Source organism: Phascolarctos cinereus, unplaced genomic scaffold (assembly GCF_003287225.1).
Source record: "Phascolarctos cinereus isolate Bilbo 61053 unplaced genomic scaffold, phaCin_HiC Scaffold_4;HRSCAF=312, whole genome shotgun sequence".
In the NCBI taxonomy this organism is placed as follows: domain Eukaryota; kingdom Metazoa; phylum Chordata; class Mammalia; order Diprotodontia; family Phascolarctidae; genus Phascolarctos; species Phascolarctos cinereus.
The window spans coordinates 31,225,951-31,247,513 of NW_027555847.1; the positions used below are offsets into that span (position 1 = coordinate 31,225,951).

General features: G+C 44.1%; 1 protein-coding gene and 1 non-coding gene across 2 annotated transcripts in view; both read right to left on the reverse strand.

Annotated features, from left to right (window-relative positions):
- Positions 1–20,200, reverse strand: part of LRIG1 (leucine rich repeats and immunoglobulin like domains 1) — an 86,494-nt gene extending 66,294 nt beyond the window's left edge. Inside the window, exons 1-2 of the mRNA XM_020978983.2 lie at positions 20,134–20,200; positions 10,946–11,020 (exon numbers count right to left, since the gene is read on the reverse strand). The gene's annotated coding sequence lies outside the window, so the exon portion shown is untranslated. The remainder of the gene's footprint in view (positions 1–10,945; positions 11,021–20,133) is intronic.
- LOC144457296 (U6 spliceosomal RNA) lies at positions 18,205–18,306 on the reverse strand. Its single transcript, XR_013486611.1, has one exon. It is a non-coding gene; the product is annotated as a U6 spliceosomal RNA (small nuclear RNA).
- Positions 20,201–21,563: the final 1,363 nt, after the last annotated feature.

Consider the following 21,563-nt stretch of genomic DNA (forward strand, 5'->3'; position numbering starts at 1 on the left):
GGAACTGGTAACACAATCCACTCTAAAACATGGAGCATTGACTTGGTTTCCTCTGCCTGTTTAAAATGGTAATCAGACCTCAATTAATACCCAGTTCTCTGCAGATAACAGCCAGGAACACCAGAATGGCATTCGATGGGAAATTTTCCCATGATAGCTGGTGGTGGCTCATGTGGAAACAAAACCACCATTGACAGATAATAATAAATTAAGCAAACAAATTTACAACAGCAGTAAAAATTAAGGTTCCCAATCTGAGGTCCAAGGGCTGCCAAATTATGGCCAAATGTGTTAAGTGTGAACATTTATTGTCCTTTTATTTCAAAGAGAAAGTTTTGCAAGGAGAATACAATCAACCAACAAATAAAATCAACTGTTTTTAAAAATGTCGAGCCCACCATAGTTTTAGAGGTTTATAATGCAAATAATTTAATTAATTCCATATGAGATTTATGGTTCACAGTGGTCTCTAAGCACAGGTTGCTTTTTATGGATATATTTTGTTTTTACAATACTTTCACTTCCCCATCCACTATCCAATTTAGCAAACCATTCCTGGTAACAAAAAAAGGAAGGGGGTAAGTATAAGAGGAGAATGGTTCCTTTAAACTGACCAACTGAGTCTGTCAGGATATCCACTGTTCCAAACCTGCTCCTTTCAAAGAAGTGTTTGTGGTGGGGCGTTTCTAATCTCCTCTTCAGAGAAAAGCTTTGTCATCATGTTTAGGACGTATTCACTATCTTTGTCCTCATTGCTTCCGTTTACATTATTGTAGTCACAGTGGATGCCATGCTGTTCTCCTGGTTCCGCTCACTTCACGCTTGCATCTGTTCAGGTCTCCCGCGCTTCTCTGTGCTAGCAACTGACACCACTTCTCACAGAACAGTAATAGTCCACTATGTTCAGGTAACACGTGGCTACTTCCCAAACAATGGGCATCTACTTTGTTTCCGTGAAATTTCAGAAATTCAAAAAAAGAGAAAGGAATGCCGGACCAATTTGTCTGAGGCCTCAAAAAGAAGTTTGTCAATTTGATAGCTACTGCTAATTTATTCCACAGTGCCTAAAGATATAATTAACCTGATGTTCATTCTGAAATATAATAACCAGTTACAGACCATAGAAACAAGCAAGCAATTTGTGAAACATTAACATCAATGTTTTAAATCCTTTTTTCTTTCTTTTGGAAGGAAGAGAAGAAAAACCTTGTGATTTCAACAGTACGGAGTAACTCCCAATACGGAAACTCTTTCCACCAAGGCTGATCAGAAATTCACTTTACAGCCTTTGTGGGCCTATGATTTTAGTCCTCAGTGTCCCTGGTAAAACAGAAGTACCCTGTGTGTCAGAGGCAGACCTTGAATACATCCACACCACCACGCTGTTTCTCAATGGAAGACAAGATGAATCTAATGATTGTTAATTATCTTATAATTATTAAGAATAACAAAAGAAAGGATCAGATAAAGCTAAAGCATTGCTTCTCAGATGAAAACCACCCCCTTCACAGGCAATGGAACTTCAAAGGTGTTTCCAGATAAGTTTTTCTACATACGCCTATAATTTTGTAAGTGGCTGGGCTATCAATGCTTACAAAACTATATATTATCCTACAGCAGTAATGGGCTTAGAGTAAGTTGGTTAAGGGTCAGGCATCAGGAAGACAATATATGTCAAGGGTCTTGGCAAGAAGCCCTATTGCAACAGTACTGCTCTCTCCCACCCCACCGACCACCAACGATAAAGGCTGGCAGGGCACAAACCCTTTCACTTCAGTCTAATTCTATCCACTCGCAGGCACTCTACTAACAAGACAGCCCATCAGGCACTGAAATTTCAATTCAGATTAAAGCTTACTCTTCCTCGAGAATGTGAGCTGCTAAATTCCAGTATTTCCACAGGCCAGTTCTCCCTGGTTTTTACTGATCTTCAGGTGAAAGTGCCCCTGTGCTGGAGTACATCATAATTCATCTCCTGACTGTGCTCCCCACTCTCTCAAAGAAAAAAAAATTAAGGCTTACTTTAATTAGAGATTAATGTGAATTTGAAGAGACTGTACAGATAACTAAATCCAATTCTTGGGGGGCAGGGGAGAGAAAAGAGTTTTCTGCACAGTTTAACAGGTAAGTAGTGTTATTGATTTTATTTCACGAGCAAACAGAGCTTAGAAACACTGTAGGGGTCTTTTACAGGAACTGGTTAATCCTATTTTCCGCTCCATGCTCCTAAAAATCCTATCCATGCCCCTCCCCCTCAACTTTGCAGACTTAACACACTCAGAGAAGGATCACAGGCCAGGTGGACTACAAGAGATGAACTGTGACTGAGAACTCTATTCTATTTTGGGTTGGATTTTTTTTTCTTTCTGTGTTTGTTTTGTAGAGTTGCAAAAGGGATTTTCAAAACACAAGGACCACCTATTTCCCTTCTCAGATTTTAGTAAAAACCAACAAGTGATTACATTAACTGAAGGAGATAAGCCTTGAGAGAAAGCAGTGTTGCCTTGCTAGGCAGTCAGACGACTAGGACCTTCTTCCCTTGCTGATTATCTCAAATTTATCCTATATATTTTACTTGTACATTTGGACAGCGTACCTGCTGTCTCCATCATTACACACTGAGCTTCTTATGAGTAGGGGCTGTCTCCTACTTTTCTTTGCATCCCCAGCGCTTAGCATAGTTCTTTGACACACAGTAGGTGCTTAATAAATGCTTTTTTTACTCACTAAGTGACCTACTTCTGAGTCACATTTCTAAGACCTACTAGCTATGCCTCAGTTTCTTCATGTATAAGATGAAAAAAAGGGATATTTGAAATACTTTCCAGGATATTTTTTTAAAACTAGATTTTGTAAAGCACCTCCTATGTGCCACACACTATACTAAGCACTCGGGATACAATGAAAATCCAGAGGGACCATGCTCTCAAGGACCTCACAGTCTAATGATGGAAACCACATGCAAACCGTAATACACAAATAACATATATACAAGATAAACTGAAAGTGCAGTCTCAAAGGGAAGGCACTGAATTTTAAGAATTGGGAAAGGCTTCTTCTGGACGGTGAGACTTGAGATGAGACTTGAAGGAAGCCAGGGAAGCTAGAAAGAGACATAGTGGGAGAGGATTCCAGGCACTGGGGACAGCCAGTGAAAACTGGGAAAACCTGGGATTCAAAGCAATATGGAAACCTTAAATCACCATTAAATGTCACATCATTGGTGCCTTTGTTCTGAAAAAACGTTGAGGGATACGTAGGTGTACATACATACACACATTTACTGAGATCAGCAGAATGGGGTTTTTTTCCCCCTTTTTGTCTAGTCCTACAACTTTATCTGCTTAGCAAACACCTATAGAGTCAATTCCCTGGTATAACCCAAACTTACAGATTTAGCTGCCTGGTGAACTGAGGGGTTAAGTGATTTGATTACAGTCACGCAAGGCACTTAGTATGACAAGCCAGACCTTCTTTCATCATCCCCACACAATCTTGAGAAAGAAAATACTTTCAGAGACAAATCTGTGTCCCTAATACGAACAGTCATCCATGACTGTCTACTATTCAGGAAAAGATGGTTAAGAAATCACCTCCTTCTAATTTTCTTGGGCAGTGGCGGGGGTGATATTCTGGGTTTTGTTTGTTTGTTTGTTTAAAAAATACCCCTTGCTTAAGGAAAGCACCTTGAAAAATATAAGTGGATAAGTCAGTGCACTAACCAACAAGGAATGAACAGAATGTGTTATCCCATCAAAACGAGAGGCTATAAAACGATGACGTTTAGTGCATCTGGCCTAGCAGACTAATGAAGGCACTTGCTTTAAGCAGAGGAAATTAAAAACAAAGACTGCTGAGGTCAATATTACAGCAGAGCTTTTTTTTTTTTAAACACCCACGACTCAGGAAATTCAAAGTTTGGATTTCCACAGAAACTAACCCTGCCCCCAACTCTATGCAAACATACTCCAGGGAAAAAGCCAAAGTGAAAACAAAATTACAGTCACTGAATTTCACGTATAAAACTCAACTCTAAAGCTACCGGCTGTTTTCCCCACCCCCAACTGAAAAGGCACTCATTTTTTACAAAAGATTTTTGCTAGACTCATAATTTGGGGCTACCAGCCCTCTACACATGGGACCCATAACAAAGTTGGGGGGAAAGAAAGGGGAAGGCAAGATTCCTATTAAAAGCCTTAAGCTTGCTGTTAAAGACTGTGTATATGCCTTTGACATTACTTTCAAATTAATGTGCTCTCTTACAAATAGCTTAATTGAAGTAAGGCCTATAAGAGCCGCCATCCAGTTTCCTTATAGGGAATACAGAATTAGGAGTGGCCAGGTCTGCAGCTCTTTTCAAATAAATTTTAGACCCTGCCTTTTAATATTATGAGCAAAACTAACCATTTACCAAAAGAAGAATCAAGGGGCAGCTAGGTGGCACAGTGGATAGAGCACCAGCCCTGGATTCTGGAGGACCTGAGTTCAAATCTGGTCCCAGACACATAACACTTACTAGCTGTGTGACCCCGGACAAGTCACTTAACCCCACTGCCCAGCCAAAACCAAACAAACCAAAAGAAGAATCAGACCATTGGTTTGGTGATAAAGGCCCCTGGAGATTAAAACAAGTGATTTCCATACTAAATATGTGTGTGATGTAGGGACATGTCAGATTTTGTTGTTCAGTCTTTTTTCAGTCGTGTCCAATTCTTCATGGCCCCATTTGGGGTTTACCCAGCAGAAATGCTGGAGTGGTTTGTCATGTCCCTCTCCAGCTCATTTTACAGATGAGGAACTAAGGCAAACAGGGTGAAGTGACCTGCCCAAGGTCACACAGCTTATAAATGTCTGAGGCTGATTTGAACTCAGGTCCTCCTGACTCCATGTCCAGCACTCTATTCACTGTGCCACCTAGCTGCCCTGTTCCAGATCACTTGTATATATGGACGCATGCACACTCTCCCAAAATGCAAACTCTTACAACTTTGTAGATAAAAGTCGACAAAAGGGATGAGGTAAGGAAGAAGGAAAAGTGATCATAAGTGACCATAAAGAGAAAGTTAGTAGCAGGCTAACTCTTCAAATAAGCATCCTAAGAGCGCAGATCTACAGATGGAAGGGACCTTAATAACCACCTAGGCTGAACCATCTCATCCCACCCCCACTCTGCAAATCTACAACTGAGGCTCGGAGAAGAGAGACCTGCCCAGGGCAATCAAAGAAGCAGAGACAGGTCCAGAACCCACGTCCCCCAATTCCAGGTCCACTGCACATTATTTTACAGCATGTTTCTCAAACTGTTGTTCTGAGCAAGAGAGTGGTATGTGGGTTCAAATTCTGCCTTTCCTCCTCTGTATAATGAAAAGGAAGGGCTCAGTGGTGCCTGAGGTCGCGTCTAACTCAGTATCTCTCACCCTGTAGAGAGATGGGACCCTGTCCCCCCCAACCCCACCCCAGCCCCTTTGGTCTAGGAATACCACCACAGAGGTCAGCACCCCACAATTCTTTAAGCTCCACCTGCCATCACAGCCAACAAACTCAGGGTTCGGCAGTGAAAGTCCCTGGATACTCATCTTCTCCCAACAGGATACAAGTCTGGGAGAAAATCCCCAGCAATGTTGAAAGCCCAGTGGGAAGCTGTCTGGGATGTCAGAGGAAAGGATCTCTTGGTGAGAACAAAGCTGACATTCCAGAGCAAAATCTTGCCATTACATCATTCCTTCTGATGAGCAGTAATAAACATATGGACCAAACGACAATTATCAGCTCGACTGGGAAAAATGCAGGGCATCAGTACGGATGCACAGAGAGGGAAGTCTTCCGCCATGGCCGTGGCGCCATCATGGCAGAAGCCATCTCGTGGAAAGGCCAAAGACAGGCCATCCCCAGCATTCCAAGTCACTTTCTGTCACGCTTCTGCTTTGCTGACCCTCCAGATTTTCAGGGGAAACGTTTCTGGTTTCCATTCATCCTTCCTCACTTCAGGGTGGGTTTGTTTCCATCTCACTCAATTCTCGGGCTCTGGTGTGAGCACCAGGTACTGAGAGATGAGGTCACTATGAGGTCACTCCCCCCCACCAAGTTGGGAAGGAGAAAGGGAAGGAGAGAAAGGAGTCATCACCAGTCAAAACTATAGGAGCCGGGGGAAAAAATGGCTATTCCTAAGTCCAGCTTAACCCTCAGCCTGGGAAGTCCAAAATATCGAGGGCTAAGCGACTACGCCGTGGCCACCCAAATAACAAGCCTCAGACAGGAGACCGTTACCCCAGGGTTCCACATTCCAGCTATCACAACACCTCTACTGTTGCCTCTTCTCAATTAAAGGAAACATTTCTTTATCCCCTGTAACTTTTTCCACCGCTCAAATGAGCTACATCTGCTGCTTGCCAGTTGGGAAGGATGACCGGGCTATTTCATCCCAAGGCTGGGACAGGTCATTCCCCTTTCCCCTGTTATGCCCCCAGTAAGTCAAGCAAGACTAAAATCTTCTAATCTGCCCTCAGTTTTTCCATCTCTAAAATGTGTATTAACATACTCAAGGATTTCCACTGGCAGTTCAGTGGAGAATGGAGGCAATTTTTACATGGCACTCTGAGCTTCCAGGGTATTAAGTCATCACTGATTAATCTAACTATTTCCCACAGTGCCTTATACCCATAAATATTTGGTGAATTGGACTGTTGGACTAACATAAGGCCTCAGGCTGTGGTTCTTTCTTGAAGACAATTATGTCCTAGGGAAGCAATGAATAAATCATTTTAAGCAGTCCCACCAAGCTGAAAAGGACTCAAGTCTGGGCCCAAACAGGGATCAGACTAGCTAGGTTGGAAGATCATTCCAGGAATGACCTCAAGGGTGATCAACCTTTTGGTCACTGGCACTCAAAAGGTCTTGGACTTAGTATACAGAACAGACCCATGTACTTTAAAAAAAATAATCTTTTTGTTTTATTGTGTTTCAATACAATTGGTTTCTTTTGTAATCCTATGCATTTTATTTTATGCATTGAGGAGGCCATAGATTTCAGACCACCAAAGGGGTCCAGAATCCAAAAAAGGTGAAGACTCCCTGAATGGTTCTTTCTGGGGACTGAGCTCAGCCCCCCCACTACCCTGAGAGCATGTCCCAAACAGAAAAGGAAGTCAAAGACCCTAAATACTGTTCTCTTCCAGCCTCCCCCTCCTCGCCCCTCAACCATTTTGAAAGAATAATTTATCAAATAAGACATAAACTGGATCCACACCCAAGACGGAGCTGCAGCCGCCAACGGTCACCTGCCCTTTCCAAGCCACATTCAAAGCAAAGGCAGTTCAGGTTTGAGCCTTCTTTTCTTTTCTTTTTCTCTTCCTCCCTAACTTTACATATTTTAATACTGCCTAATGGAATAGCAGGAATAAAGCCAATCTGTCCCACGCTGCCCTGCACTGGGCTAGAGTCACAGAAGAAATATATTTTCAGTCAGTCAGAGGAGGCTGTTTCAAAGCTGCGCAAGCCCCACAGGGGATTGCCTCCAGGCCCCAGTAACACAGAACAGTCACCTTTCCCTCTCCAGGGAAAAATGTGAAGGGAAAGAGACCTGGAGAATGAGGCCAGAGGGGCAGAAGGACAGGAAGAGAAACAGCAGAGCCAGGGTGACGTGCAGCCACCACATGAATCAATCAATAAATATTGATTAAATACCAGGTGGCCTAAATGAAGTAAGGGGACCCATGGTGGTCTCTCCTTTCTTCTCTTCCCCTCCCCCACCCCTGCCAGGGGCTCCACTCTCAGTCTGCAGGGAAGCATCAGACAGAGACAGCAGAGCAACCCACTTAAGAAGGCCCCATAAAAAGCCACGAGCTTCACTGGCCAGGATGATAGAGTGAAGTTACCCCAAGAACAAAGTACTGGTTTTCTTTTAAGAACTACATAGTCCAACGCTGGCTTCTGGCTTTTTCCTTCCCCCCTCCCCTGGTCTATTATTGGAATTCAATTTTATTCACTTACAAAAGGCATTTATTTATTTATTCATTTATTTATAAATATTTTATATTTACATATTTATTTATATTATATAGCACCAGTCTGTACTAGGCCCTTTGCTAGGAGCTGGAGGAATGATGACAAGAAGGATACACAGATCCTGTGCTCCAGAAGCTTACCCTCTACTGAAAACGATAATCAAAAGTCAGAAGAAACTGGGGCCGTCCCAGCTTTTTTCATTCACTGAGGCCTCTGCTCTTTGTCAGAGCCTAAAACCATCCTTCTCCTCATTCTAGGGTCACGAGAAGCCGATCCCAGGCTGAGAGCTGGTGGGCATCTGTGAGAAGTCACCAAGTCCAATCCCATCATTGGACAGAGAGGGGAAGTGACTGATAAAATCCTAGATTTGGAGCAGAAAGCAACCTTCAAGTTGGCCTGGTCCAACCCACACACTTTACTGAAGAGGAAACTGAAATCCAACAATTACCAGCAGAGCCAGGATTCAAATGCAGGTCTCCAGGCTTCATGTCAGCAATCTCTCCACTATAGTAGGCTGTGGACACAAGACTTACAAAGTCCTGTGTTGGCATTAGCTAGCCAACCACCCCGTAAGGCAAGTCTATTATCCCCATTTCACAGATGGGGAAACTGAGGTGAGGTGATTTGCCCAGGGTCATCCCAGGTAGCCACAACTGTCCAAGGCAAGTTTAAACCTGCCATCTCCCTCACCCCAAGTCCAGTATCCTATCTACAATGCCAAATCCAGGAGCCCATCTCAGACCCTGGAGAGGACGGAGGAGGTAGAAACCAGCTCCCCGCTATCTCCCCTTACTAACTACGCTACTGACCTTACAAAGGGTTAAGCTGACGCAAGGCTGAGTTGGCAAGGACGTGGCACCTTCTGAACACAGGGCCCGCTGCCAGCCCAAATCTGAGAGCTGCAAGCTACACCCACAATCTTATTAGTAGCCTGCTCCTGCCAAGTCCCTCCACACTGCCCGCTGAGCCTCGATTTCACAGAAAGATACACACAGGTGAACAAACGGGTTACAACGTTCCCCACGTTATCCTAAAGAAAAAAAGAAAGATGGACAGGAGGGGGAAGGCATGGCAGGCAGGAATTCACTCCTCCTCCTGGCCATCCAATATTGGTCTTAGGGTCTCCTGGCCTCAGGCCTGGCTGGGATGAATAAACCTCTGGGAGGGGCTTTTTCAAACAAGCCTCCATGTTCATGGGAACGGTGAGGAACCAGGCCCTGGAAAGGCTCAAGGTTAGTGCCTGGTGCTCAGCCTTGGGAAGAGGTCCTTATTGAAGGCTTCCATCAACCAGGACCCTCAGGCTGGGGGGATGGGAAGAAGGACACCACGGTTTGCTTGCTTTCTTTCTTTTTTAATTTAAACAGGATGTGGAATTTTTTTATAGTGTGTTTTATTCGCAGAGCCCTTTTTTTAACCTGCTGAAGTCAGGTGAGTGAACATGCACAATTCCACGAGGAACTAGTAACTCTGGACCCCAATCAGAGCCTCCCACCCTGCTGGACCCAGTCCCCCCCTCTATGAACTTAAGCATCTCCAGCCGGTCCATCCACCTCCCTGGCTCTCTAAGGACCCCAGGACAAGCTCTCTACAGTACAAAAATCAAACCTTTCTTCTGCCTGCTGGAATCCACCTCGATTTCCCAAACTGCCTGCCTTCCTCAACCAAAGAGGAGGCTCAGCAGACCCCTGGGAGAACCCCGCTCAGCGTGGGCACTATTTCAGGGTGGCCCACTGTAGAGCCAGCAACAGCACTGACCGAACACATTTTGCCTGCCTGTCCCAATAGAGACAATCTAGATTATATTTTTAAAACATTGCGAGAATGCCTGAGTCCTCCAAACCCCCCAAAATTAATTTGAATGCACTTTACGTACTTCTACGTTGACACGTTGTTTTTCCTGAAAGAACAGGACTAAGTTCAGTTGTGTCTCTATGCCCAGAACCTACAGAGCTGTTCACTTTACTGACACTATCACTGACTAAACATTTATTAAACACCTACTATGTGTGGACACTTTGGGTGCAAAAACAAAGATGAAACATGCTCCTCCCTCAAGAAGCTTACATGCTATCCAATGAATAATCTGGGGAAAGTCTGGGGAAACTTTGCATCGATTTGGGAGAGGCCTAGGAAAGAGACTTCCAAATAAAATTAAACTGTAAATGCAAATTTGATGAAAATCCTTAATACAGCTTAAATGCCCAAGTCCATTGAGTTGGGCTTCTAAGCTCCCTCATGCCTGGGGGCAATCATAGACATCTATCATTTCAACATAATTTTAAACATTTATTAGGTACCTACTGTCTGCCAAGGACTAAGCTCAGGATAGAAAAAGCAGTAGGCTAGAACTATCCAGAGACCTGGGTTCTAATTCCGACACTACCATTCTTTAGCTCTGTGGCCTTTGCCTATCCCATTGGTAAAGTAGAACAGAAGGTCCGTTCCGCTAATGAGGACACCTAGCATGGTAGGAAGGGGCCGTGGAAGTCAGAAGACCCGAGTCAGGGAGCTCTGGGCTCTGTCTGTCCCTCCATCTGAAGTGAGATGAGGTCATTTCATCTCTAGTTTCCCCAACAGTAAAACAGTGGCCTGGGGATAAGACCACCAAGCAGCACGGCCTCTTCCAGCTGGAAATCTGTTATCCTGAGACTTGATCACTGCAAAGTGCCATTCTGACTGTGACGTTCCATGACCCCGCGGCTCTCCAGAGAGTCTTCTGCAGATCTATTCATCTTTGTATATGCTCTAAGAGATCCCCCACCAAAGATTCTCAAGCTGAAATACTTCAATCCAATCAGTTAGGTATAAGAAGGCCGCTGGATTTGTACGACAGCTATTAAAAAATCAAGTTATTTCACAACTATGTAAAACAGTCGATCACATACCCACAGTGTCCCCCTCCCTCCCCCAAATCCAAAGCCAACAGCAGGAGTTCACTTACAGATAGAGAGACAAGATTCGGGAGGAGGCAGTGCCCAGGGAAGGGATGGTTGTTAGCTCATTGTTATTCAGGTGCCTGCAAAAAGAAAAAAAAATCAGTTAAATATGCAACCTAAAATTTCACATATTGTCAAGAGAAGACCCTTCTTTGTCCATTTGATAAAGACAGCCAGCTAACCATGTGGCATTAACTCCCAGGATTAACTAAAATCTTTCTGAGATCTGAAACCAAACATTTGTGGGACCAAAATCCTCTCTGGACCCTTCAGGGCCCTACTGCTCTTGCCTTCTTGGTGAGGAGAAAGGGTTTTTCATTCCAGGAGTCTCCTTCACTGAAGAAATCATAAGCGAGGACCCCCAAAAAGGTCTGTGGTACCAGTTAACAGTAATTCAGAGAAAGGGTACGATTCAACCTGGAACAGTGTGTCCTAGGAAAAACTTCATGGAGAAAGTTTCATTCCTTTACCAATAAATATGTCCAGTTTTTACAGATTTAAATTTTATTCCTTTACCTAATTTTAGGTAATTTTAATCATTTTAACTTTAATAAATGTGTCCAGTTTTCATCTACCTAAATTTCATTCCTTTGCGTAATTTAGGTAACTTTAACAAATAATTTGAATAATTTAAATTTTAACAAACATCCGATTTCCATAGACTTACAAATGCAGAGAATTTCAGATGCCTCCTAATCTAATGTCATCATTTTATAGAAGGAAACAAAAGCTCTCAGAGTTTGGTGACTTGTTCAAATCTCAGCAGCTCCTGAGTAATAATGTTGGGATTTGAACCCAGGTGTTTTGAGCCAGAGCTCTCTATTTTGCCCCCAAAACATAAGGAGCAGCAGAAAACCCAGGAAGGGGGAACTTCAGAGAATCTGTGTTACAGTCCTAACTCCAGTCACATGATTTGGGTTAAGTTGCTTCCATGTCTCTGGTCTCAGTTTCCTCATCTGTAAAATGAAGTATTAGAATGAATTCCATTTTTATGATTCCTCGAGTTATTTATTGATAGAGAATAGCACAGTGCCTGGCACGCAATAGGCACTTAATAAATTCTAATTGGATTATTGGCTTAGGATGAGGATGAGGGAACCTTGAATAAATGACAAAAATGTAGATTACCAGATCTCTCTTTCCCATGGAGAAATGCATTTAATGAAGAAAATCAACACACATAAAGCTAACTCTGGCACGCTTATGCCCATTTTTTTTAAAAAGGGGGAAAGGGGAATCTAACACCCAAAATCACAGTTTTAACTTCTGCAAAGTAGGCAAGCTGTCTGTGTAACTACGTTCAACACCCTGGATTGCCTGGGCTGGAGCAATCCTGCCATTTTAATCTCAATCAATTTCTCTCTTTCTCTCTCTCTCTCTCTCTTCTTCTCTCTCTCTCTCTCTCTCTCTCTCTCTCTCTTCTCTCTCTCTCTCTCTCTCTCTCTCTCTCTCCTCTCTCCCCCCCCCAAATTATTCTTCCATACTCCCCCTAGCCAAGCCCATTAAGGAGAAGGTTTTTGCCATTGCTCTGAGATGGGCTTCAGCAATGCCTGTTCTAGCAGCCTGATGCCTGAAGCATCTGGAAGAATGAAAACAAAGCCTTGTTTAGGCACTGAATTAACGATTAATTACTCTAAGAGGCGCTGGTCCAACTGCTCCCCCAAATGAAGAGCTGGTTTTCTCCTCCTCCTTTTCCTCCATCCTGGTGTTTCATCCAAAAAGGGTGGGCTTTTTTCTCTGGAACTTGGACACTACCTGCTCCTCGCTAACAAGCTCTTGCCATTAAGTGCCAATTCATTTGCTATAAAAATGGAATCCTCCCAATTCATTAGACAAAAGTGGAGAACCAGGGGTCAGAGGCCAGGTCAGCCATGCACTAGCCCCAGAGTTCTCAGGCTTTCGAAAAAGGCCTCTAGTTTTTAGGCTGAGGTAGGGGTAGAAGGGCTCAGTGCAGAGGAGGACTAGGACAAGGGAAAAGATCCTAACCAGGTAGGCCAACTGAACTAGGACAAGGGAGCTTTGAGAAGTGGCTGACCTGAGAGGAAGAGGAAGGGGAAAGCAATCCCACTGGCCCCAGCAACAGAAACTAGACCCCAGAGGTTCCCAGCTGACCACTCCTGAGGGCAGGATACAGGGTCTCCCTGGTCAGCTGAGCTCACAGTGAATGAAGCCCAGCCAGCCCCCAGGGGCCAAGGAAGGAGGCAAGGAGAAGGGTGGCCTAGGACACTCACCAGGCTGCTCCCCTAACAGATGCAAAGTCAGGGCACTGGGACTAATACTAGACCTGCATTTCCACCCCAGAGCAAATAAAAATGTGAACTGAGCAAATGAAAACTCCCAAACCTAGTAGAGAGCTTTAAGTCTGTTCCAAGAGGACTCCCCCCAGTTTTACACTAACATCATTGACCAGCCCCCCAAGAAAGGGGTGGGACACACAACACACACATGGCCATGCTCCCAATCTCCACCACCAAGGTGGTAGAAGACAAGCGGACAGGTGTAAACAAGGTTCCAAGGACACAAGGAAACCAAGTTTCTTCTGAAATCCCATTCCCTGGTTACAACAGGGGAAGCAGAAAGGAGAGGCTGGTTAATTAGGGAAATTAGCTACCAAAAAAGTCTGTCCAGGATGCTACTGGGTCTGCTTGGCTGTGTCTGTCTCCCAAGCCTAGCACCTTGGGATGGCAGGGGAATGGAGTACAGCTGCAGGGGAAAGATCTAGAGCCCAGGTGCCAGGCTGAAATGCAGAACTGGGTACAAAATAATACCAGTGAGGACTTTCTGGGAAAGGCTCTTGGGAAGGGCTCAGAGACCCCATTACCAGAAGAATCAGCAGAGCAGAGCAGCTTGCACTGGTAAGGCCCCTCAAGTCCTTCCTGGATTTTACTGGAGACACTCTATAGTCCTGTCAAAGAAATATGGTTTTTATCCTCATTTTCTGATGCTAAAACTGAGGCTCAGAAAGGGTTAGGTGACAGATGAGGCAAATGAAGGAGGGAGGGAGGGAAAGGTAAGGAGGGAGATGGGAGGAGAAAAGAAAAAGAAGGGAAAGAAGAAAGAAAAAAGAAACAAAGAAGGGAGAGAAGAGAGAGAGGAAGAGAAGGAAAAGGAGATGAAGGGAGAAGGGAGGGAAAAGGAAAGAAAGAGAGACGGGGAGGCAGGGGGAGACTGATAACAATCTGAGAATTTGTTTTCCTTGACTACACATTATTTGTTAAAAAATGTTTCATTTTTCTTTATTTTTCATCATTGGAGGGGAAAGAAAACATATTTATTCACTGGAAAAAAATGAAATTTAATTAAAAAAAATTCAAACAGAAAAGTTAGATGACTCATCCAGGGTCTCACAGAACTGGGGTGAGGTGCTCATTACTGAAGTGTAAAACAAAACTCCTCATCTCATTTCTACCCGAGATTGTGCAAATATCTCCTTAACATAAGTGCCCATTTGGGCTCGATGCTATCTTTCCTGGATCTTGTTGGCACCAGGGCTGTGAACAGACATCACATCACAAGCGGCCTCCTCGAGGTAAAGGGTCTTGGGAAGGGGCCTTGGGCTGACTGTGGCCTCTACTGCAAGATTCGATTTTTGAGAGAAATAAATACAAGGTGTTGTTTTCTTGTCTTTTGCTTCTTTGTGATAAAGGGAAAGGCCACGAAAGAAAGCCGGAAAAATGAGGCTTTGCTTGTAAAACATGCAAAATGTTCAAAGTCTCTCACTGCCAAGCTCTTTTCAAACACCACTCCACAGTTACAATGCACAAAGGAAAATATTAGTCCCAGGAACAGCGTTTTTGGGGTTTTTTTTCCTTGTATTTAATATTAAAAGGAACATACTCTATTTCATCGTCCTAAAAACTAGGTCATCGGGCCCCCAGAGCACATCCAAAGGATGATGTATGACTCGTAACCCTGGTCCGTCCATCACGCTTCCTGCCAGAGAGCCGGGAATCCCACCTAGTCTTACAGGAATAATCACTCCCATCTTGAAAATGATCCCTTCACTCACTGTCTTCCAGCCTCGATCCCTAAAAATAGCAGGGAAGGAGGTGGGTGGGCCCTGGGCTGGGTCACATGGAATGTCCCCAGCTCTGACCACCTGTGTGTGTGGGGGGGATCTTTTTAGCCTTGGTAGTTATGAGGGTGGTGGGGAAGAGAATTAAAAGGGGGGAGCCCTTTTAAAAGTTTGTTTTTAAAGAAATGAGTTTTCCTCTTTCTGCCTCCATACTAAGATAAAGACAAAGACCCATGACAGTCCCTACAACTACATTTAGATGCATGATTCTTAAGAAAACATAATACACCACTTCCTTAAATCTGTGTATAGCATGAGATACTGTTGAAAAATTAATACTAACAGTATCTTCCCTTTAGAAAAGATACAAAGTGAAATTATGTATGAAAAATACAACATGGAGAAGCTGGAGGTGAAAACAAGCTCCCCTCTTTGCACTATGTTTCCTCCCATCCCCAACTCCCCATTTTCTCCTTCCCCCAACTTCCGCCTTTCCTCAGCAATATTTAAGGCAGCATGGCCCAGAGGACAGTCACAGACATCTAGGACCAAAACCTGACTTGGACAAATACAAGCCAGGGGAACATGCCCAGGCAATTCTCTAAAAAGTGAACCAGTTAGGGTTAAGGTGATGATCTGCATTGATGCAGAAAGTCCAGCTCCCCAACTGGATCCCAGATTTAGAGGTCCATCTAATCCAATTCCCCCATTTTACAGATGAGGAAACTGAGGCCCAAAAAGTGACTTGCCAAAGGTTAGAAGTAATAAGAAACAGAGCCTGGATCTGAGCTAGGATTTGAATCTGGGTGATGGAATTCCACCTCAAAACTCTTTTTCCACTACCTCCTTGACAAAATCCTAGATCCGGCTCCTCCCCCCCCACAAAAAAAAATACATATTCTAACTGCCTAGACCCTGCCTATGCAAGTCCCCCAAAAAAGCATTTCAAAAAAATATAAAGCAAGCAATTATTGCCAAGTATGAGTCAAACAGTGTGAGGTACTGGGGGCACAGATCAAAGCAATCCCTGCCCTCAAGAAGTTTCATTCTACAAGTAAACAGAGAAATGAACACAAAGCATTTGAGGGTGGAGGGGACAAGGAGAGGTAGACACTACTAATGACAACAGAAGAGAGAAGCCTTTAGATAGGAGAAGGCAGCATTTTATAGGGTCTTTCAAGCTTTAATATCTTCTAAGATCAAATGAGTTTGAGAACCCCACCTGATGGTTAGCATAGACGGCTTCTCTCAGATTGAAGAAACTCAATCATAGGTCCTCCAGCCACAGAAGAGCAAAACTAATGAGAGCTAGTCCTTCCATAGTGCTTTAAGGTTCACAAAGGTCTTCATCATACCTCCTTCAATCCTCCTGACCACCTTGAAAGGTAGGTGCTATTATTATCCCTATTTTACAGATGAAGAAGCTGAGGCAGATAGTGATTAAGTGACTTGCCTAGGGTCACACAGCTAGCAATTACCATAGCTGTACTTGAACTGGGTCTAAGTCCAGGGTACCATGTGTAAAGATCTGGACCTTTTTGGGAGAATGCTGTTGCTATTCAGCATCTCATACTCAAGGCACACAGAAAGCCTTGTGGCCAGCCCCCACCCCCACCCCCAAGCCGCTTATTCATTCAAGTGTCCAGGACCTTCTAAGTCGCCTTTTCTCCATCCCTACTCTTAATCCTCCGGCCTCCACCCTAGCAGCCTTGCCCACCCCTCCCACTCCAATATCAGCTAAGTACCCTCTTCCCCCATTAGAGCATAAGCTCCTTCAGGGTACAGACTGCCTAGCTGGCTTGTATTGTATTCCTAGCACTCAGCACAGTGCCTGGCACCTAGTAAGGGCTCCATACATAATCCAAGTGCTTCCTAGATACCTTATCTATCTAGACAAGGGCTGTACAATCGAGATGCCCAAACCCATGGCATATTTATGGCCTGCTCATTTTAGAAGGAAACATCTTAGGTCACTCACTCCCCTTGTGAAAGCACACGCCACCCACATCACACATCTGAAAGGGAATGCAACAGTAACATGAGCCAAATGCAGAAAAAAGGAATATATAAATAACCCTCATATATTAATAGATTAGCCCTTCCTGGCCACCATTCCCTAATAATGACCATGCCTTCTAATGGGAGACTTGGGGGAAGGGAGAGGGGAGAGATGAGTTATTTTTAAATGGACTGTGGCTTGGCTGGGCCTCCAAGACTCTTCCAAAGACTGACCAGGACTAAAGCAATGACAGCCTGAAATGAGGCATCATTCAATCTGCTTCCAGCCAGTCCCTGATGAGCTGCGGCTTCAAGTACTTCTGCAAGGCAAACCACTACTAGGCTGCCTGGCTCAGCCTGTGATTCCCCACCCCCACTGGCTCCAGCATCTGATGGTTTTATAGAGAACTGTCACTCTCAAGAAACATTAAAACCCACTTCGTTTGGAAGCAGTCATGTGCCAGCTCCCATTCACTGCCCCCATTCTATCCCTCTTCTCTCTTCATCACTGGGTCTAGTTCCCTCTGGGAAAACACCAGGTCTTTACCACTACGGAGTTCTACTTGATTTGGAGAATACCACCTTCTCCCCCTTCCTCCCTCCAACACAAGCCAACGATGTCTTGTTGTCAGAAGTCCATCAGGTCCCCGTGAAGTTGCTCTGAGCGTTTTTCTAACACCTGGGACCTCTCTCTGACTTCCTTGGAGGTATTTCCCTGGCAGTGACCCACCTACCAAGGGGTCAAAGGGTATAGAACAGTTTAATAAGATTTCTTGAGTACAGTCAAATCAGTTTCCAGAATGGCTGGACTGAACTAAGACATGGTCCCCTGTCCTCAAGGAGCTTACACTCTTAACTGGGAAGAGAAGATGTAAAAGGGCAACGGGAAATGAGCCAGGCCATGACCCAGGAGGCTCGTCAAGAAAGATTTCCTGTGTTTGAACTGGTGTTGAAGATTCACTCATTCAACAGCTGTCTTTTTCTTCTTTTAAACGAAACATTAAGACAAAAACAAAACACTGCCTGTCCTCAAACAACTAAAATTTTAAGTAGGGAAAAATATGTACATAGAAAATCAAATTCAAACAATCTACACAGTGATTTTCTAGCTGCTGAGGAGATCAGGAAGGCTTTCCGGTAGGAAGTGGCAACTGAGCTAAGCACGCTAAGTGAAGGCAGAGTTGAGGCAAGAGTGCATTCTAGGCACGGGATACATTGTGCCCAAAAGTCTGGATGGAATACAGAATAACATAATACAACTAACACTTCACAAAGCTGCATGTTACTTTTTCCCAGGGACCATGCTCATCTTTTCTGTATCATTGCCATTTCAGGATCCATTTGTTGCCAAATCACAGAGTTAGAAGGGAACAGAGCAGCACCCATAACAGAAAATGATGGACCACCACCACAAAACACCCACCGTTCACCCCTTCCTAGAATTTCTTCAAAAGAGGAAGAAATAAAAACTGAGTGTCTTTCCCTAGTCTGAGGCTTTCTGAGGCATTCCACAAAGAACTCAAAGCAAGCACCACCAAAGGGCAAGAGAAATGTAAGCTGCCCCGGAGAGAGTGGAAACTCCTTGACAGCAGGGACTACCATTTTCTTCCCTGTTTTTGGTCTCTATCTTCCCATCACCTAACACACATGTAAGAATCATTTAGAATCAACCAATGAGGATTTATTAAGTCAGCCACAGGGTCCAACACTGAGAACAGAAAGAGACACACCCACAGCCAGGGGGTACTGGATAGAACCCAGGACTGGAGTCCGACCTGTGAACTGTCCTGGCTGAATAACTCTGCCCCAAACAGTGAGTGTTCCAGGTCAGGGATGTTCAGCTCAAATAGAAAAGTAGGGACCACCAAACCTTACATAAGGATCCCTACAGGCTGCCTATTGACTTAGAAAACCACAAACTAACATTATCTATGTTTTATTGTATTTTTATCTATTTTGATAAAGTCTTCCCAATTCCATTTTAATCTCATTCAGGCCCACTCAGAAGGGTTCGGGCTGCATGTCTGACACCTCGGCATTAGGGAGCTCTCTAAAAATTACAGCAAAGATATTAATCTGAATTGGGTTTTGGCCTTTTCTCACCTGGGAGTTCAATATGCCAATGAAATCCCAACTCCCTCCTTAGAAAAGCTTGATATAAGTAATTAAGCTTTCAAAATAGAGGCTCCACAAATTTAACATCTCAATTGTTGGAAATCTGAGCCCTTTCCATTTTAAAAATCCCCCCACCCCCCCAACAAAAGGTCCTGAAATTACCTAAGTCAAACCAAGACAAGTAATCCACCAACTCACAACTTAGCAGTGAGCAAAAGACTTTTTTTTAAAAACTATCTTTAACAGGTTTCTTTATAAGGAATAAGGAGTTTAAAAAAATACCCTGACGGGGGAAGCCACACAAACACAGTCTCAGGTTCAAGGCTGGCTTCTTGAAGAGCCCAGCAGATCGCCACTTCCAAAGGCATTATTATTAATATTGTTTTGAGCAGGAGGAGGAGACCTAGTTAAGCCCCTCTGGAGCATTACACTACACCTTTGTTTCCTGGGAGACAAGAGGTGGGCTGGCATCGAATATCACCTAGGAGTATCCCCTCCTACCTCCACAGTGAGCAATTTCCTTTCAGCAGGGAAACTTACAAGGCCAGGTGTGTTAACTGAATTATTCCCACAGAGCTTTGCATGGAGAGAAGGGGAGGGAAAGAGGAAAGGAGAACCTTCTCTCCCTAACACTGATTGCCAAGGAGGCTGACACCAAATTTAAATGCAATGCTATGATGGGGCTGCCGGTGTCTGGGTGGGAGTAGGTGGCAAAGGAAGAGGGAAAAAATAAACATTAGAGGCACCAAGAAACCACACTTGAGCAAAAGAGCGATGGTTACTGGTCTGAGCTAACTACAGAGGGCATCATGGGTCATCCAAGAGACCAAGAGTTTTGAACCAGGGGCCATGAACTTGCTTTTTAAAGCTATTTGACAACTTTATGTCAATGTAATTGGTCTCCTTTTTCCAATTCCATGTATTTTTAGTTATCCATTTAACCATACTATTCTGAAAAGGGATTCAGAGGCTTCACTCATCTAACAAGGACTACCAGACAGAAAAAAAGCTAAAGGGCGCCGCCGCCGCCCCGCCCCCCCCCCCCCCCCCCCCGGTCAGACTCACACTTCCTGGAGGTTCACCAAGTGCTCAAAAGCAGCAGGACTGACTTCTGCCAGCTTGTTGTTACTCAGGTTTCTACAAAAAGAAAGGAAAAAACGGTATTAGAATCCGCTACAACAGACTTCCAGGGGATAGATTCCGGACCTGGAGTTAAGGAGGAGGCGGGTTCAAATTCCACCGCATACCCTTCCTAGCTGAATGGACCAACGGCAGCCTCAGTTTCCCTCTCTGGAAAATGGGGAATAACAGAACTGGATATAAGCTCCGAACGGGAATAATGTGGGTAAAGTGCTTTTCAAAACTTACAAAGTGCCATATGATGCAAATTATTATTTTTACTACCATTCCTAACAACATCATCCCCACCCCCAGCCCTCCTTGCTTACAATCAGAACTTGCCCTAAGGTTTTAATTGGGATTATACCAGAACAATCTTTTTTCCCCCTCAAAACCTAACTTAATCCTTCCTTTCAAAAACAAAACAGAAAAAGGTAAAGAAAATGGTTTCCTCTTAGCTAATTCTAACAAGTTGTTGAGACACTTTTTTTAAATGTGAAGGTGGACTGATGCATACCAGCTTTCTACTAGCCCTTATGATATCATCACTCATCCCCAGTCCTTGACTGGCTAACCTCAGGCAGAGCGTCCAGACCCCTCAGCTCCTTCACCCTCTCCGATAAGCTCAATCAATCTCAAGCACTATTTCATCACTTATCTTCCTTACCAAATTCCTTCAGGACGATACTGGCCACAACCTTCGGTCTGCACGGGAAAGCGTTTTTACTAGATCCTTGGTTTCATCAACAAGTCCAGGGCCTAATTAATGCAAAGCCTTCGGTTTGAAAGCCACCATAGTAAGTATCATCCGGTGTTCAAGGGAAGGGGGGAGGATCAGAAGAATGGATTAGGGGCTGGCCAAGCGAAGATGACCAGATGGATAAAATCTCAGATAGAGGAAGCCTGCTGATTTACAGAATGAGTAGTATTTAGTATGGTATCTTAGACCTCCATTAATAAAGATTGAAGGTAATAATTACAGACTAAAAGGGGGAAAATTCATCAATATGCCAGCAGATCAGAGTCCTGGATTGGGAGTTAGAACTGAGTTTAGTTACAGCCTAGCTCTGCCTGTGTGACCCTTGACCTTGGGTTCTTCATCAGTAAAATAAGGGGATTAGTTTAGATTTACTCCTCAGATCCCTTCTACCACTTCAGTTATGGTACCATTAATTTCTTAGTTATTTGGGGACAGGGCAAAAAACACTGGACAGAAGCTGCAGCCAGTCTCGACTACTTACAAGTGATTTATCTACTAAATTACTACAACTTAAACAACCAAAATGTGTCAGAAGCAGGATTTGAACCCAGGGTTTACATGACTAAAAAAGGGAGCCCAAAACTCAGCTCTTCTGCCCCTGGTCTATTGCTGCAGC